This window comes from Tachypleus tridentatus, unplaced genomic scaffold (assembly GCF_004210375.1).
Source record: "Tachypleus tridentatus isolate NWPU-2018 unplaced genomic scaffold, ASM421037v1 Hic_cluster_1, whole genome shotgun sequence".
NCBI lineage: Eukaryota > Metazoa > Arthropoda > Merostomata > Xiphosura > Limulidae > Tachypleus > Tachypleus tridentatus.
Genome location: NW_027467777.1, coordinates 27,673,995 through 27,693,298, shown reverse-complemented (window position 1 = coordinate 27,693,298; position 19,304 = coordinate 27,673,995). Strand labels below are relative to the sequence as shown.

Genomic DNA, 19,304 nt, shown 5'->3' with positions numbered 1-19,304 from the left:
CGTAACTGTAAGTGGCCCCAGCATGGCCAGGTGGTGGTTAGGAACATTAGACTCGCAATCTGCGGGGCGCGAGTTCGAATCGCCGTACCACCAAGCATGTTCGTATTTTCAGCCTTGATTACGTTATAATATCACAATCAATCACACTAATATATATGTAAAAACGGCTGGTTTGCTTTCTTCGAAGAAGGTCGAAACGTTGTTCATTCCTCTACATAAAAAAAATTTTCTCAACCCAAACTAACCGTTTTTACACATATTTTTCTCTACAAGTGGGTTTTTCCGTCATTACTGAATCAATCACACTATTCGTTGGTAAAAGAATAGCCCAAGAGTTGGCGGTGGTGATTAGCTGCCTACCCTCTAGTCTTTTACTGTTCAATTTGGGAATGCTAGTGCATATAGCTTTCAGGTAGTTTTGCATAAAATTCAACACAAAGTAAACCAAACTCAAGTAATTTAACGTAATTATTAAATATTGGTATTTGTTGAAATGCAAAGTAAGTTATTCGGGCTGCTTTTTATATACCTGTCACACATCTTACCTGAAAATATTGCTTTAAAAATATTAGGCCCGGAATGGCCAAGCGCGTAAGGCGTGCGACTCGTAATCCGAGTGTCGCAGGTTCGCGACCGCGTCGCGCTAAACATGCTCGCCCTCCCAGCCGTGGGGGCGTATAATGTGACGATCAATCCCACTTTTCGTTGGTAAAAGAGTAGCCCAAGAGTTGGCGGTGGGTGGTGATGACTAGCTGCCTTCCCTCTAGTCTTACACTGCTAAATTAGGGACGGCTAGCACAGATAGCCCTCGAGTAGCTTTGAGCGAAATTCCAAAAAAAAAAAAATATTATTTTTAATAATATAAATTTGATGTGTCTATTTGTGATTGGTGATTGTAGTGTGACGTATGTTGTATCGTATTTGCAAACGTGGTGCTGGTATCATTTCAAAGGTTTTAGTTGCGAAGGGGGTTTCGTTGTAGTAACGAAAGAGAAAGGATCACTTTGCTTAACAGGTAAATCTAGAAATATTACGGTTTGTTGAGTCTTTCACCTTAGAAGTAGTTGTTTGAGTAGATTTTAATACCTTTTGTAGTTATGGTTACATTTGTTTAGTATTATTATTGAGAAAATACACTCTGTGTTTTTACTTAAACCCTACAATAAGCGCCGAAAACCCACTTGAAAGTTGTAGGGTTAGATTTAATTAGAAACATAACTATCTAGTTTTCAGGCGTAGAATTGTTTTTATGTCAGCTGAGATGTATATATACGTATAATTTAGTAGTAAATAATCACATAATCATGTATAACTTGTAAGTGAGCGAAAGTAGTAACCAGAAAACAATGAAGTGAAACTGAAAATATATCTTTGATTTTTAAAATATAATTTAAATACACACAACATCGAAACATATAGAAATAAAAGCAAATGTTAAAGAACAAAGTACTAGTTTATAACTGCATATATGACTGCCACTAGTTTTCAAATAGGAAAGTGTTGAATTTGGAAATAATTCCTCTTAAATTATACATCAGCGCGGGTAAGGATCTGCTCTTCTGTATAACAACAAATGAACCAATTTGAGTGTTAGGTGAGACTTAAAACATGCAGTAGTACGTTTCCCCAAGAAGAAAAAAACGCTTGTTAATCGTTTTTGCCAAATTCGTATCAAGAAGAAACTAAAAATGGTTAGCGGGACCAGTTTCAAGTTTCATAGTGATCTAAGTAGGCTAAACCTAATCCTATGTTCATTATTTGTAGCCAGTTATAAGGAAGGTAATTTTCCAGTAACGTTTGATGCATAGTTTTACAGTACTCATAATTTTGTAAGATACTTGAAATGTATCTTAAATTCTGTATGTTTTTTTCTCTGCATATATTAGGATTATGTACTTTTAAGATACAGATTATAATTATTACTGAATAGTGTCATTTGTCAGTTTATTTCTGTCTCTAACTGTTTGTGTTTAAAAAAAAATAGGGTTAAATTGGCCTTGTTACCATTACATTGGGGTTTATTACTGTCAAGTAATTAAATTAAACTTATTATTTATAAGGTAAAATGGAAATAGTACAGGTTTTGTATTTGTTTATCAACTAGATGGATTACATTGATTTAATAGGGGAAGAATTATAATTTGTATTAGTAAAGCTAGATAGGCCTAAAATTTAACCTTTGTGTATGAGTAAAAACACTGCAGTGAATGAAGTTATATGTTTTTGAAAAAATATTTGTTGATAATTAGTTATGATAGACGTGAAAATTGACACCATGTAAGACCATGATTTAAAATTGCATCATGTTGCAGCCACCCAGTAGCAGGTTGAATGTATTTAAGTTTATCTTGTTATTTATTGTATTTAGGCCCCGTAGGACATAAGACTATAATAAATACTTTCATTCTGTAATCTCTCATTTCACGTGTCTGTTGCATGTTATCATCTTCTCTGCATTAGAGTCAGTTAAAGTTGTTATGCCCATTCATAAATTTTTCAGCATGATTCTCAGACAGTTGTGATATCATTTGTTGGGTCTATTTTTATTTTATAAACCTTTACATTGTTTCAAAAATCTTATTATTTTATATGGCCAGTAGGTAGGACAAGTTCTTTTAGGGCAGTTGTTCTTGAAGCTTGAGGTGAATTATTTCTCATTATTTATCATTTGTAAGCCTCAAATTCTTTTTCATGCTGGTTTGTTTAGTATTGAGGCATCAGTTTCTAATAAACTAAACCTATGGCTTTTGAATAATCGTGAGGATTCCCATTAATCCGTTTGTAGAAGTGTTTGCTATAATTGTTCATGTACCTATGTGCACTGTGACAAGCTTTTAATAAAACGTACAAGCCTGTTGTACACAAAATGTCAGGTGTGTATATATACTTGAGGTATTTTTGGATTGACAACATCACGTGGACAAACCAGAAAGGTGACAGCCACATAAAGAATAGAAATATGTTTGACTGTCATATAGTCTGCATATTATATAACCTCTAGAACATTTGAAATATATATCTGTAGTTTTTTAAAGTACTTCTGTATTGTATCTGGTATTTACCCTTCTCTGCAAAATCTAGGGTAAAATGAATAGTTAACCCTGACACCAAATACATAATGTTGTGTTGAACAGTACTATGTAAAAGGCTTTAGTATTTAGACTTTAACTCTCACCTGTGCATGTAGGATTATATGTATCAATAGTCACTTGAAGTGGGACCACAGAAAGACCAGTATTAGAATTTGTTATATTACAGGATAGTATAAAGATTTTACAGTTTGGTTGCCAGTTCAAAGTAACAAGTTGAAGCAAGTTATGTTTGTAACATTGAATAACATTTCTCTCAGGGTAGAAAAGTTACCAGATTTATCAAGTACAAATTTAACAATATATCTCATGTTAATAACAGTTCACTGACAAAACTTTGTGAAGAAATAGGTAAAGGAAACCTTAACATGTAAGATTATTATGGTAATATTAGATGTTTTATAAGTGTTAATCCCAAATAAAAAGAAACAAGTAATTGTAATATATTTATTATCATGTTTTACAAATATGTAACACCTTTCTACTCATCCTAACCTATAAAATAGTTTTACCAGGTCACAACATTGAATGTCACCTGGTATCTAAAGGTCACCAGTAGGTGATCCTGTTGGTGTCAATATGAAATCACTCATTTATCCCTTTCCACATAGGCCAGAGGCCATGTTATCGCATTTGTTGGCTGACATTAAAAATGTCATTGAAATTTTTTTTAAATTTAAATCAATAAGTATGGTATGAAACTGTAGAATATAATTCAAATTTTAGTATATTTTATATATTAAAAAACCTGAATTTTAGTGAGTCATAACTTGTTGAATGCAACAGTAGTTCAAATTAGATATTTGTGATGTTAAAATACAAGGTATATAGTTTTGTATGAATTAGGAACTCAAATTACCAATATTGACAAACTATAATATAAAATCTGAACCTCCTGTCTTTTCTATTTGCTTGTATACTAAATCAAACACAGTTGCCCCCTCTCAATTTTGGAAATAGTCCCTTATGTGTATTACATGTGAATAACCAGACAAAAGCTGAGAATGTTCTCCTTGGGACTTTCTCAGCCATTTTCAAGTGTTAAAGTTTGTTTGTTTTTTAATTATTTAAAATGTTTGTTTGTTTGTGTGTGTGTGTGTGTATATATATATATAAACTAAAATTATTCATTTCACATTTTTCATGTGCAAAACCTTATAATACTTAGTAACTTACAAGCAGCAGCAAACAAGTATAAAGGCTTAACTAGAAAATATAATTGTTTGCTACACTTATTTACTGTACTGTTTGTTAAGAAAACTAAGTTTAGAAATTTATATCTAAATAACCATAATGCATTATAATTAAAATGTAACTATTTTACAAACAATGGTCCACTACAGTCCAGCCAACATGACTTACTTTGTAATGGCAAGATTTATTGGATACACTAACATGAGTGCACGTGCACTATGTTATTGTAACTTTGTATTGTTTTATGGCTGTAAGGTCGTTATTGTACAAACAATAGAATAATTTAAGCCATTTTAGACTAAACATTTGTGTTCTCATGTTATATATTCTAGAACAAAAAAAAAATTTTCTAATTTTTTATGGAGGGTTAAAGATCAAACCCATACAGAGATTTGTTAGTGAAACTAACAGATAAAACAAATTTTTCTTCACAAAATATTTCATAACTATCTGGACGTTATAAAGATGTCAAGTGATAAGTTTGAAAAGAATTGATGTGTAAAAAATATTTATAATCTTGATAATGAAAATTACTGTTAGAAATAAGATATAATTTTGTGTATGTAATGTTTATTGATAACCTGACACATTTTGTGAACAATTTAAAAGTTATAGTACAAGATTGGTTCAATAGACCGAGTCTGTGCTGAAAGGATTGGTATATGCTAGGATGCAGGTAAGCTAGCATTTAAGACAAATACAGATATAGCTAAACTGAACAATAAAAGCAAAAATATTCTATCAATAAATAAAATAGAAACTGCTACATTACAAATATTATCTGCTTAATAAGTAATAACAAAAACTCCTTCAGAGGTTTAGGGATAGAAATAAAGATGTGGTCTTTTGGAGAGTTCCCCCTCAGGCTAGATAGAGAAATAGATTACTTGAAGTGGGTTGTTGGAATTATGAGATAGCCTGTCCTGTGAAAGTTGATTGTTTTGGGGCATTCTTGTTCCCTCCTCATCCAAATCTCAGGCATTGGATTGTTAGATCCCAGCCAAGGCAATATCCTTGCCTGGCCCTGAATCGTGCAGTTGATGTTTCATTTCGTCTCATCTGCTGTTCAGACTACAGGCTCTGGCCTGCTGCCTTTGTCTCGCTCTCCTTTCTCACCTATCATTTTCATACTGCTCCACCTCACTTCATCACCTTAAATAAGTCAAATCAAAATACAGGAAAACTCTCATGTAAAAGTAAATGATCTTCCATGAGCAGAGACAAAGAGGAACTACAACTTTCCTGAACATCCTTGTTGGGGAGAGAATTCATCAGATTTCTCTAAACTAAACCCCTGCCAAGTTTGTTTTATTTATGAGATAGGCTTTATATGTGCTAGAAATGGTTTAGTAGGATAGTTTGAAAATAGTTTAAACTTGAGTAGTGGTGGTAGAATTTGACAAATTAGGAAAAGGTAAACTAAACTGAAGAATTACCTTGGTTAGGAACACAAAATCCCAGGTTAAGAGTGTTTAATAAGGGTGAATCTTTATGTAGGAGATGACTGAAGAGATAAAACAATGACAAAGAGTGTGTACATTAATTTTCAAAAGCTTTTGATAAGGTAAAAGAAAGAAGGTTGGCCAATAAATCACATTTGTGGGGGTTAAGGTCAGGTTTTATTTAAGGTGGTTGGATTAGAGATAGCAAAATGTCCAGTCAGCCTTGACCATTGTAAGTAAAAAGTACATCAGGAGTCAGTGCTTGAACTATCTACAGTAATAATATTGCCTGGGGTATAAGTAATACCTTGGCATAGTAGTGGATAAGTTGCTTAAGCATTGTGTTGCTAGTAGTAATGACAAAATTGTATGATGTATGAATAGACATTATTAAGAGCCTAGAGATGTAAATGTTGTGTGCACATCAGTACTTAATCCTAGAGATGTAAATGTTGTGTGCACATCAGTACTTAAGCCTAGAGATGTAAATGTTGTGTGCACATCAGTACTTAAGCCTAGAGATGTAAACGTTGTGTGCACATCAGTACTTAAGCCTAGAGATGTAAACGTTGTGTGCACATCAGTACTTAAGCCTAGAGATGTAAACGTTGTGTGCACATCAGTACTTGAGCCTAAAGATGTAAACGTTGTGTGCACATCAGTACTTGAGCCTAGAGATGTAAACGTTGTGTGCACATCAGTACTTGAGCATAGAGATGTAAACGTTGTGTGCACATCAGTACTTGAGCCTAGAGACGTAAACGTTGTGTGCACATCAGTACTTGAGCCTAGAGACGTAAACGTTGTGTGCACATCAGTACTTGAGCCTAGAGACGTAAACGTTGTGTGCACATCAGTACTTGAGCCTCACTGTATAAAGTTTTTTTTTGTACTTAATAAATTGTATTGACTTGTAAGAAAAGTATTAATGGAAGTTACTAGTACAAATTGAGGATGGAAGGATTATCTTACAGGGTTAGATAAAAGTACTTGATAATTAAAACAGTTGGTGCATGGTTAAACTCCTCTAGTACATCACTTGTTACAACCATGTTTTTAGCAGTAAAAGCATCATCATCTGGACATTGAAATGTCTTGTAGCAAGTTTATGTTTAAATAGAACCCAAAGTGACTATGAAACTCACCTAGACAGTGAGAGGAGCTAAAGTTTGGATGTTGAGAACTTTTTCTGGATTTCTTTTCAGACTTCTATTATTTCTAAAATTTCCAAGCTGTCTAGATTTTTACCTTTTTGGTATTGAATTTGAATAAGGTAACATACAAAAGTTGAATCCATCTTTTTTTTTTTTTTTTCATTTTTAACTTCTAAAATATTCTTTAAATCTTCTTTCTATGAGACCTTCCTGTTTGACCTTTATATGCACTGTTGGAGTCTTGACTCATTTATTGGTAAACACCATTGTTGCTGTACAGACATTCTGTCTTTGATATTACATGCTGTTCTTCCCACATTGTATTTACACTAGAATACTGATATACAGATTTCTTTGTTCAGTGTGTTATATATTGTGTGACACTGTAACTACACTTAAACCATTTCTTTTTATATTACAATGTGTGATTATATTGTATTTACAGTAGAATGCTGATATACAGATTTCTTTGTTCAGTGTGTTATATATTGTGTGACATTGTAGCTACACTTAAACCATTTCTTTTTGTTATTGTTTGGTACAGTGTGTGATTATATTAATTTTACAGTAGAATGCTGATATACAGATTTCTTTGTTCAGTGTGTTATATATTGTGTGACATTGTAGCTACACTTAAACCATTTCTTTTTGTTATTGTTTGGTACAGTATGTGATTATATTAATTTTACAGTAGAATGCTGACATACAGATTTCTTTGTTCAGTGTGTTATATATTGTGTGACATTGTAGCTACACTTAAACCATTTCTTTTTGTTAATGTTTGGTACAGTGTGTGATTATATTAATTTTACACTAGAATGTAGATATACAGATTTCTTTGTTCAGTGTGTTATATATTGTGTGACATTGTAGCTACACTTAAACCATTTCTTCTTGTTATTGTTTGGTACAGTGTGTGATTATATTAATTTTACAGTAGAATGCTGATATACAGATTTCTTTGTTCAGTGTGTTATATATTGTGTGACATTGTAGCTACACTTAAACCATTTCTCTTGATATTGTTTAGTGCAATGTGTGATTATATTAATTTTACAGTAGAATGCTGATATACAGATTTCTTTGTTCAGTGTGTTATATATTGTGTGACATTGTAGCTACACTTAAACCATTTCTTTTTGTTATTGTTTGGTACAGTATGTGATTATATTAATTTTACGGTAGAATGCTGATATACAGATTTCTTTGTTCAGTGTGTTATATATTGTGTGACATTGTAGCTACACTTAAACCATTTCTTTTTGTTGTTGTTTGGTACAATGTGTGATTATATTAATTTTAAATACATATAAAAGATTTCTGAAGATTTTCTTGTGGGTACCACAAGTTTTGTTGACATTTCTACCCAGATAAGTGGAATCATCTAGACCCTGTAGCAGGTAATAATTAACAAAAATGTGATTAGATATAATCTAAAAATGCATGTCATGTTTGTGAATTTTACCTTTTACATGTAAATTATGAAATGTAGTTTTATGTTTTTCCAAAATCTAGCATTAAAAAGATTTTTGAAAATGCATAAAAGAAAGTTGTATTAAAATGTATTATTTTCATAATCTTTGAAATTGTGTCTGTATCATTTAGTGATATGAATATGTATCAGTTAGTGATATGAACATGTATTAGTAATAGAATTTTGTACCAGTTAGTGATATAAATATGTATTAGTACTCCTTGGTATGGATTCCTATACGTGGTGAGGGGAACTCCCAGGGAAGGTTCTGTTCTTTCAGTTTATCTCCTCTGGGAGCTAAACATCCATCCACATGTTTGCCATGCATGGCAACCCGTGAAGGGTAGGAGAGGATCCTGGTGGTTGAGGGGTCCAACCCTAACACACCACTTTGGCCTTGAATTGCTGCAGACGGGCAGCCTTGAGGTGGGGCCCCTTGGGTCAGTTGGCTGGTCCACTTGGGCTAGGATCAACCAAGTACCAGTGTTGGATGTTATCAACAGATGTTGTAGACATTATATCTGATGCTGGTGTTTTGGGTATAGTGATCACGAAATCCTGGTGTTGCCGCAGTGTCCTTGTTTGACATTTTAATATGTCCTCTCCTAGGGCTCCATGGTGGGTGGGCACCAAAATTTCCCTTGCTTTATTATGAATACTTCAATTAAAAATCTTAATAAAATAGTGAAAAAACAGTCTATAAAACGGCCACATCTTGAAGATTCTGAGCAGCAATATTCAACATCTGTATCACCTGTTGTACCTCATTTTCTTATATTGCATTCACTTTCAGACAAACTTTTAAGGCAAAAATCTCCCTTTTTAATTCAGAAGGTACTAGAGGGACTTGCTGGCTTTCCAAAGTCAGTAAAGAAGCTTTGATCTGGTGGCATATTGGTGAAAACATCCACATCTCAACAGTGAACTCTTGCTGCATTCAAAGGCAATTGGGGATATACCTCATGCTACTTTGAATTCATCATGAGGAGTTATTGTTGAGAGGGATTTGAAAAACATCCAGAGTCAGAGTCCACTCACATTTATGTTACCACATCTGCCTTCCACCTTCAAAGCAGGTCATCTTACTTGCAGAGTATGGCCATACATTGCAAACCCTCTCTGATGTTTCCACTGTCAACGGTTCAGTCACTCAAAGACGTCATGTTGTGGTTCCTTGGTGTGTGCTCGTTGCAGTAGCAAGGACCACGATGCCTATCAGTGTGAAATGGACCCTCATTGCATCAATTGCAATGGCTCTCACCTGTCCTACGTTCGTTCTTGCCATAAATGGTTGGAAGGAAAAGAGGTGCAGCGTTTGAAAACAGTTCATAACATTACTTATCCTGAGGCTCGAAAATTGCTGTCCACCACTCCATCTTGGATGTATGCTGCTGCACTTCGTTCCACAGCTACTGTGGGAGTGCAGACAGATCTCTGTGCTTCCTAAAGAATCCTTCTCCAAACAAATGAAAAATGTTTTGACCTCCATGGTTATGAAAGTTGATGAATCAACTTCAACACCAATCTCTGTCCCTTATATACATTCCACCAAACCTCAAGATCCACATCTTTTGGTTCCAGGTACAGGCATTTCCTCAGATCTATCTTCCTCTCTCACCCCAAGATTCAAAACAATCATTTGTTCACATCCTCAGTCTCTGGAATTCCCTTCCAACAGCAAAGACCTGCCCAATAGACCCAGGGCAGGATCCATGGAGGTCGAAAGACCTCCATCGAATAAGGAAAGTAAGGAAAAAGATGTGGTAGTAAACAGAAGAGTTCTCTGCCCAATTCACCTACACGTAACTAAAAATGGCCACCCTGATACAATGGAACTGTCAAGGTTTACGTTCTAATCTAGATGACATCAAACCCCTGATTGCTTCATACCATCCTGTGTTTGTCTTTCTTTACAGGAAACATTTCTGAAACCTGCCAATACAGTCACTTTTCAGCAGTTTTCTTTATACAGAAATGACAGGCTGTGTGATGGACGAGTGCATGAAGTGGTGGCACTGTTGGTTGATCAACATGTGCCCACCCTGTCTTTGCCACTCAACATACCCTTGGAGGACTTAGCCATCTGTGTTTCATTGGGCCATACCATCACTGTTTGTTCTCTCTATTTGTCACTGGGAGAGACATATGATCAGTCAGACCTTGATACTCTCATTGAACAGTTGCTGTCTCCCTTTTTCATCCTTGGGGACTTTAATGGACATTATCCCCTCTCATCAGAGAGTATACACTCTAAAGAGCGACCTCTCTTATCACAACCTTTCTCTTTTCAGTGCTGGCTCTTCTACTTATTTCCATGTGCCTAGTCAGTCCTTTACTGCTATTGATCTCTCAATTTGCTCCCCTTCATTATTCTCCCATTTTTCATGGAGGGTTGACAATAATCCACAAGGCAGTGATTAATTTCCCATAATCTTGAGAGAGACTGGCTGTGGTTGATGCCACCCAACTCGCCTGCCCCAGTGGAAGCTGGATAAGGCAAGCTGGTCCTCTTTCACTGTTCTTGCAGAACTTGATCCTGCCATTGTCTGTAAGCCATCAGTAGATGACTGCGTGGCAGCAGTAACTGACTGTATTATACAAACAGCTGCTCAATGTATTCCTAAAACTGCGACAAGTTTTCCACTATATCCTCGTCCATGGTGGAATCCTGCCTGTCACATGGCATGGAAGGCTCAAAACATGAGCCTGGGATACTTTTTGTAGATATCCCACTCTCTTAAACCTCATAGCTTTTTAGCGGGCCCGTGCACGTGCTCAGTGTGTAAGATGTCAAAGCCAGAAGGAATCTTGGATTAAGTTCACATCCAGCATATCCTCTACTACCAGTTTCAAAGTCATATGGGACAAGATTCGAGAGGTCAGTGGGCAGTATAATTCTGTCCCCTCTCGATCTTTCTCTCTGATGCCTAGGAAGTAACTGATTCCAAGAGCATTGCCGATACTCTCGGTGAAACTTTTGTTGGGTATCTAGCACTTCTGCTTCCTCTTTCACCTTCTTAGCCATCAAGACCTCTTTCTTTTTGAGCTGAGTGTCTCTGATTATAATCATCCATTTACACTGGTGGAACTCATACTGGCCCTTCATTGGTTTGGCAGTACATCGGTTGGACCTGATGATATATACTGACATGCTGTGCCACTTATCTCCTGCTTCTCTTGCTATCCTTCTGTTTATTTTTAACTGGATCTGGCAGGAGAATGTTTTTTCTGATGCCTGGTGCCAGGCTGTTGTCCTGCCTTTCTCCAAGGCTGGAAAGGATCCCAAGATTCCTCCAAACTACCATCCAATTGCTTTGACGAGCTGTCTCTATAAGACCTCAGAGAGGATGGTTAATGCTCGTCTTGTTTGGTTTCTGAAGTCAAACAACCTCCTCTTGCCAACCCAGTGTGGGTTCCAATGACAGCGCTCCACCATGGAGCACCTGATTTGACTTGAAAAATCAATCAGAGAAGCCTTTCTCAAATGACAACATCTTGTATCAATATTCTTTCACATTAAGAAGGCTTATGATACAACATGGGGGTATGGCATTTTGCAAGACCTCCATATATATGGGTTACGTGGCGATTTGCTCATTTTTATTAAACATTTTTTAATGGACAGGAGATTCCAAGTTTGTGTGGGTTTCACACTTTCCCGTTCTTTTCTAAAGGAACTTGGAGTCTCTTGACTGTGTTCTGAGGGTCACACACTTTCAGTATAAAAATTAATGCCATCACTGAACAACTTCCTCTCATTGTTGCAAATGGGCTCTATGTTGACCACCTTCACATCTCATGTCAGTTGTCACACGAGGTATATTGAGTGGCAGCTACAGAATGCCCTCAGTTGTTTACTGAAGTGGGCCACAGCAAACGGCTTTACCTTCTCTAAAACCATTTGCATGCACTTTTACTGCCAACGGGATATTCACCCTGATTCTGAACTCCGCATTGGTGAATTTGTGCTGCCTGTGGTCCCTGCGACTAAGTTTTTGGGGCCTTTATATTTGACCATAAGCTAACCTTTATACCACACATCAAGCAGCTACAGGTCAAATGTACAAGAGCCCTGAACATCCTCTATGTCCTCTCTTCCACCTCTTTGGGAGCAGATGGACATTTTATGCCAAAAATGTATTGTGCTCTTATTCAATCGAAACTCAACTATGGATCACTGGTCTATGACTCTGCCAGACCATTGACCTTAAAGATGCTAGACCCTATACATCATTAAGGACTTTGGCTCTGCACTGGGGCTTCCCACACTTCCCCAGTTCACAGCTTATACAGTCTCATGAACCTTCTTTGTACCTCCTCTGTTTGCAACTGTCTTTAACATATGCTACAAAACTTCATTCCTTACCAAAGTATCCCACCTGGGATTGTGTTTTCCTTCCTCGATGGGCCATGTCTTTTCAGACCAGACAGTCTGCCATTGCTCCTTTTGGCCTTCGATTCCAGGCACAGTTTGATGAATTGGGTCATCCTTGGATAGCATTGCTGTATCCACTGGTCAGCCCATCCCACCATGGCTTCTTACAGTCCCAGTTGTGACCTATCTTTAACTCATCTGAGAAAGGTAGACACTCCTGATTGGAAATACTGTCTGCTATTTGCTGAACATCTTTCTGACTATCCTTACATTCCTATTTATACAGATGGTTTGAAATGAGTTGACTGTGTGGGCTCTGCCATGGTTTGTTGTGGTTTGGTGGTTGTGTGCAGAATCCTCTCTACAACTTCTGTGCTCACTGCTGAACTGTATGCCATTTCTCTTGTTCTGGATCACATAGAAGCTAAGCATTACTCAAATTGCATGATTTATAGTGACTTGCTTAGTTCTCTACTGCCCCCGGAATCACTTCACGTTGGTTCACACCCTGTTCTCGCCAATATTCAAAACTGACTGGCCCATTTCTCTTTAACGTCTGATTCTATCCAGTTTTTCTGGATACCGGGCCACGTTGGTATTCGCAGGAACGAGCTCGCCGACACTGCAGCTAAGTCTATCCACTCTGGCACTATCACTGTTGTGCCTGTTCCATACATGGACTATGGTCCTGTATTCAAGGCTTGGCTCCATGCCAGCTGTTAGTTGACTTGGAGTGAGCAACACTATAACAAGCTTTTCCAAATAAAACCCTATATTATACTTTGGCTGTCTTGCTTCTGTAAGGATTGGAAAGAGGAAGTTGTTCTAACTAGACTACCCATTGGTCACAGTTTTTTAACTCATCGTTTTCTTTTATCAAGAACTGATGCACCAGTGTGTAGTTTATGTAACACGCAGATCACAATAGCCCACATTTTACTTTCTTGTCGTCGTTATGATTCATGAAGATGGCACCATTTTAAGTGTGTTCTGTTCCAAGGTTTGTCCATAATGTTAGACAGTGTTATTGGTGATGGTGACACTGTCCACCTTGGTAATGTTTTGTTTTTTAAAGGCCATTAATCTTTTTAATGCAATTTAAGTTTTTTAATATATACATCACACATTTTTAATGTGGCTTCTTTATAAAAATCACAGTTCATCTAGTTCAATTTGAAATTAGAAACTGGCTGTAACATTAAGTAACTCGAAACCAGGACTGGAAAGGCCAACTTCAGGTGACTGACAGTGGTTTTTGTACTTACATGTTAGTCTTTCTGGTGAGTTATGATTATTACAGTCACACTACAAAAGTCCTTTACAACTTGAATTACTGTAGTTTTTATCTTGACGTTGTAGACTAGATGTAAACATTGGTTTTATGCTATTTGTTTATTTATTTATTTTTAACTTTGTTTTGTTTTACCTTAATTTCCTTTTATGAAGTTTATTGAATTTACTTTTACCTTTTTTACCAGATGTTTGGGGCAGATAGCCTTGCTACTTTGTGCTATAAAACACTAAATCAACCAACCAACCATGTATTAGTAATATAAATATGTATCAGTTAGTGATATAAGATATAAATTTTTCAAATGTAGTTTTCTTTTTCCCATTAGAATGATAACAGATGTTCAGCTAGCCATATTCTCCAATATTCTTGGAGTTTGTCTGTTTCTGTTGGTGGTGTTGTATCACTATGTTGCTGTTAATAATCCAAAGCATGGAATCTAAAAGGTACGATATTTCAGTCTTTACTTTTGTCTATTGAATAACAGGCAGAGCTATCCACCAGACTTGTCTAGAATCTTTGTATGGGTAGTACTTGTTTTGAGGGTATTTTGTATTGATTCAACTGGCCATTCTGCTGCATTCTTTATTTATTAAGCTGGCCATTCTGCTGCATTATTTATTTATTAAGCTGGCCATTCTGCCGCATTATTTATTTATTAAGCTGGCCATTCTGCCGCATTCTTTATTTATTAAGCTGGCCATTCTGCTGCATTCTTTATTTATTAAGCTGGCCATTTTCTTCATTTTTTGTTAATTCACCAGATGTTATATTTAACTATAGTAGGAACTTCATATTTGAAGTTGTTGGTTTGTTAATGGGGGAAATGTATGGGAGCTTCTTTAGAAAAAGAAGCATGTTATAAGTCATTGTGTTTGTATTAGTTTAGTGACTGTGTGTGTGTGGTTTCATTTTTGGAAGGATCTATAAGTTAGAAGTTTTGCACAGAGAAACTCAAGGTATATGTATAATTAATTACTTACAGCACTGTGCAAAAGTGTTAGGACAGTACTGTACATTTCAACACTATGGTAATGTTTCACTGATCCCTGGTGACATTAAACAAGTCAAGTGAAAATATTTATCATTCTTTAGAATTCTCATATTCTTGTACCAAAGGCACCATAAGGCTTCTGGCTGAATGAATATACTGTAAACATTTAAGGTTTTAAATAACTCTCATGGTACCCCATGCAATGTCTCAGCTGTATATAAAAAAAAAAAGTATCAGTATATGTTACAAATAAATCAATTTAATATCATTCCCCAAATAAATCTTGATAAAAAAAATAATATTTAACATCACATATTAAATTTTGTTTTAACGACCTGATGCTAGTTGAACTCTCTGACAAAGTTCTTCAGACTTGAAATGCTCCACAAACACTTGAGTACACATTAGATTGTGAGACTGAGACAGGTAGGATTGGAAATAGGACAGAAAGAGACAGAACACCTAAACTCAGTGATACTGATGTTAGGTGTCTTTGTTTATGTAACGTTCAGGACAGAAGGAAGACTGCTACTGATCTCAAGTATGAGATAAGTTACCATGTACCAAATGATAGAAAAGACTCCAGGTCTAAAGTATCCAGAAGACTTGATGAGAATGAAATATTTGGTTGTGTAGCAGTTAAAAAAATCTTTTAATCTCCAAATATTATCAAGAGAATGAAATTTGCTAAAGTATAAAAACTGGACTGTTGATGGTTTAAAACATTTGGTTAATAGGATAGGTTGTATGTAGAAGAAAGTTGAAACATACCTCAATACATAGCACCTATAATGAAGCATAGGGTGAGCAGTGTGATAGTTTAGAGGTGTTTTTCTGCTGAGGCAACAAGAGATATTTGCAAGATAAATAGAATAATGGATCAAAGCAAGTACCATCAGATACTGATCCTAGTGATTTGCATATTATTGTTAAAGGATTCTACTACCAGAAAAATAATTACCAAAACCCACACATATAGAAATTACTTATCTTGGAAAGAAACTGCCAGTCATTCAAATGATGTAGTTACCCCAAGCTCAACCCAGTTGAGCTGATCTGGGATTTCATATATCAAAAACTTGACAAATTAAAAGTTACTTCCAAATAAATTATGGGAGTGTACTAGAGACATTTGGAGTAAAATCCCAAAGAACACTTTAAATATCTTGTAACAATGTAATTGTATAGAGTTATTAAAGCAAAAGGAAGGGACACAAAATATTACCTGCATGCTGAATTTCTATGTTGTATTAAACATAAAGATTGGTAAAATGTTTTCTATGTTGTATTCAACATAAAGATTGGTAAAATGTTTTCTATGTTGTATTCAACATAAAGATTGGTAAAATGTTTTCTATGTTGTATTCAACATAAAGATTGGTAAAATGTTTTCTATGTTGTATTCAACATAAAGACTGGTAAAATGTTTTCTATGTTGTATTCAACATAAAGATTGGTAAAATGTTTTCTATGTTGTATTCAACATAAAGACTGGTAAAATGTTTTCTATGTTGTATTCAACATAAAGACTGGTAAAATGTTTATGTTGTATTCAACATAAAGATTGGTAAAATGTTTTCTATGTTGTATTCAACATAAAGACTGGTAAAATGTTTTCTATGTTGTATTCAACATAAAGACTGGTAAAATGTTTATGTTGTATTCAACATAAAGACTGGTAAAATGTTTATGTTGTATTCAACATAAAGACTGGTAAAATGTTTATGTTGTATTCAACATAAAGACTGGTAAAATGTTTATGTTGTATTCAACATAAAGACTGGTAAAATGTTTATGTTGTATTCAACATAAAGACTGGTAAAATGTTTATGTTGTATTCAACATAAAGACTGGTAAAATGTTTATGTTGTATTCAACATAAAGACTGGTAAAATGTTTTCTATGTTGTATTCAACATAAAGACTGGTAAAATGTTTATGTTGTATTCAACATAAAGACTGGTAAAATGTTTATGTTGTATTCAACATAAAGACTGGTAAAATGTTTATGTTGTATTCAACATAAAGACTGGTAAAATGTTTATGTTGTATTCAACATAAAGACTGGTAAAATGTTTATGTTGTATTCAACATAAAGACTGGTAAAATGTTTTCTATGTTGTATTCAACATAAAGACTGGTAAAATGTTTTCTATGTTGTATTCAACATAAAGACTGGTAAAATGTTTTCTATGTTGTATTCAACATAAAGACTGGTAAAATGTTTTCTATGTTGTATTCAACATAAAGACTGGTAAAATGTTTTCTATGTTGTATTAAATATAAAGACTGGTAAAATGTTGATGTTTCAACTTTAATTTAAATTCCATTCTTTGATAGCCTGAAATGTAATTTTTGACTTTGTCTTAACGCTTTTATCTACTGTATATAATAAATAAATGATACATATGTTACAGTCAGGTGGACCTTAAGTTCAAAAGAAAGAAAATGTGAAAAAAGGATTCTGCAATGTGCTGATATATTTTCTTCAGTGATGTGTATTATGATTACCACTTTATGTAATACTGGAACTTGTTTGTAGATCAATATATTGTGTAACATTAAACATTCTGTTTGGTAATTTCATGATTCTTTCATGTAGTGTCCTAAGTTCGATTTTGTAAGTTTGGTAAAATGAGAGAATTTGTCTTCCAGGTATCTTGTACCAGCCATGCTTGAAAACGAAGAATATGCCACAAACTCAGTGTGTTTAATCATTCTAAATATGGTTGTACCAATTGTAAATAAAATTACTTAAACATTGTCATCTTGTCCTTTCCTTATTCAGATTTTCTTGTCTAAATGAAACTTATTTTATGTATTTCATCTGAAATTTTATGGTATTATCTGAAATTTCTTAGTTGTGTAGGATTTCTTGAGTTTTTATGCTGTTGGTCATGTGACTTCACATTGAAAGCTGTTATTGTTTCACTTTCTTGTGATTGGCTGAAACTTGATAAGGTTAGTGGATATAGTTGCTTGTTTGAGTTGAAGTTGTATCACGTTGCAGGACAACACACCCAATAGACCCAGAACTGGTGACTTTAACTTGTGCTGTTTGTTCCTATTCCTTTTTACCTCACTGAAATGATCATTGACCTTGTATATTATGTCAGGACAGTACGCCCATTGGATATAGCAACTGGTGACCGTAACTTCTTGTGCTGTTTTGTTCCTATTTCTTCTTACCTCACTGATATGATCATTTACCTTGTATATTACATCAGGACAGTATGCCACTGGTGACCTTAACTTCTTGTGCTGTTTTGTTCCTATTCCTTCTTACCTAACTGAAACGATCATTGACCTTGTATATACTGGTAATCCAGATACAAGGTGACATGACTAAGTTGAAGTTTAATCACAGTTGTACTTTTTATAAAGACAAAAGGTCATGGTCTTTCTTTTAAACATCTACAATCTATATCATATTTCTCAGAAGTGATTTTGCATTAGACCAATAAAAATACTCACATGTAAAAATAATCTATTAAACCAGAAACTATTTTTAAAACAGAAAAGTACAGATAATAATAAATCCTGTGAGGTTTCACAACTAGGATACGTTTATCAAAATTATATTCAAAGGCTGAAATGCATTAAAACATTCATAAACAGGTGTATTTCCTGTAATGGTGTTGAAATGACCAAGCTAAGAAAACCACTAGGAGAGGAGATACACTTAATAGTGTAAAAATAATTTGTATTTGGATGTTTTGAGTAACAATCAAACACACAGTAGACATGCAGTTCAAGTATGAAGAAAGCAGGATAGATGGATTATCTCATTTCCATGTAACAAATATAATGTTGTAGTTTCTATACTTCAGCTGTTCTAACTCCAGTATACTGAGAACATTTACAATTAGAACTTCAACAATGACTATATGGATTTGTAATGAAATCAGGAAAGGTAGAGAGAATTGTACTTTAAAAGAATAAACGTCATGCAGTATTTACACTTGTATTTCTTTTAGATAGTTGGCTAGACTTCCTAGACATGTTTCGGATGACCAGTGTATTTCTTTTACATTTTGTAACAAAGCAACCAATAAATGAATTGTACTTTTCTATTGTTTTGTTAAAAAGATTCATAAAAAATATTGTCAAAAAAGAAAAGGTGCATTCACAGAAAGACAAATATTAACATCCAAAGTCAGCTTGTATCACTCGTGGCTGGATAAGGTACAAATATTAACATCCAAAGTCAGCTTGTATCACTCGTGGCTGGATAAGGTACAAATATTAACATCCAAAGTCAGCTTGTATCACTCGTGGCTGGATAAGGTACA

The 19,304-nt window shown here is 34.8% G+C and overlaps 1 long non-coding RNA gene across 4 annotated transcripts; it reads left to right on the top strand.

Annotated features, from left to right (window-relative positions):
* Positions 1-892: 892 nt before the first annotated feature.
* Positions 893-17,777, top strand: LOC143241636 (uncharacterized). 4 transcript variants are annotated; one of them, XR_013022244.1, is made up of 5 exons: positions 928-1,015; positions 4,893-4,959; positions 8,196-8,279; positions 14,348-14,465; positions 17,668-17,777. It is a non-coding gene; the product is annotated as an uncharacterized LOC143241636 (long non-coding RNA). The 4 variants fall into 4 exon arrangements; XR_013022245.1 differs by lacking the exon at positions 4,893-4,959 and having other exon boundaries at positions 893-1,015; XR_013022246.1 differs by lacking the exons at positions 928-1,015; positions 4,893-4,959 and adding an exon at positions 1,297-1,691.
* Positions 17,778-19,304: the final 1,527 nt, after the last annotated feature.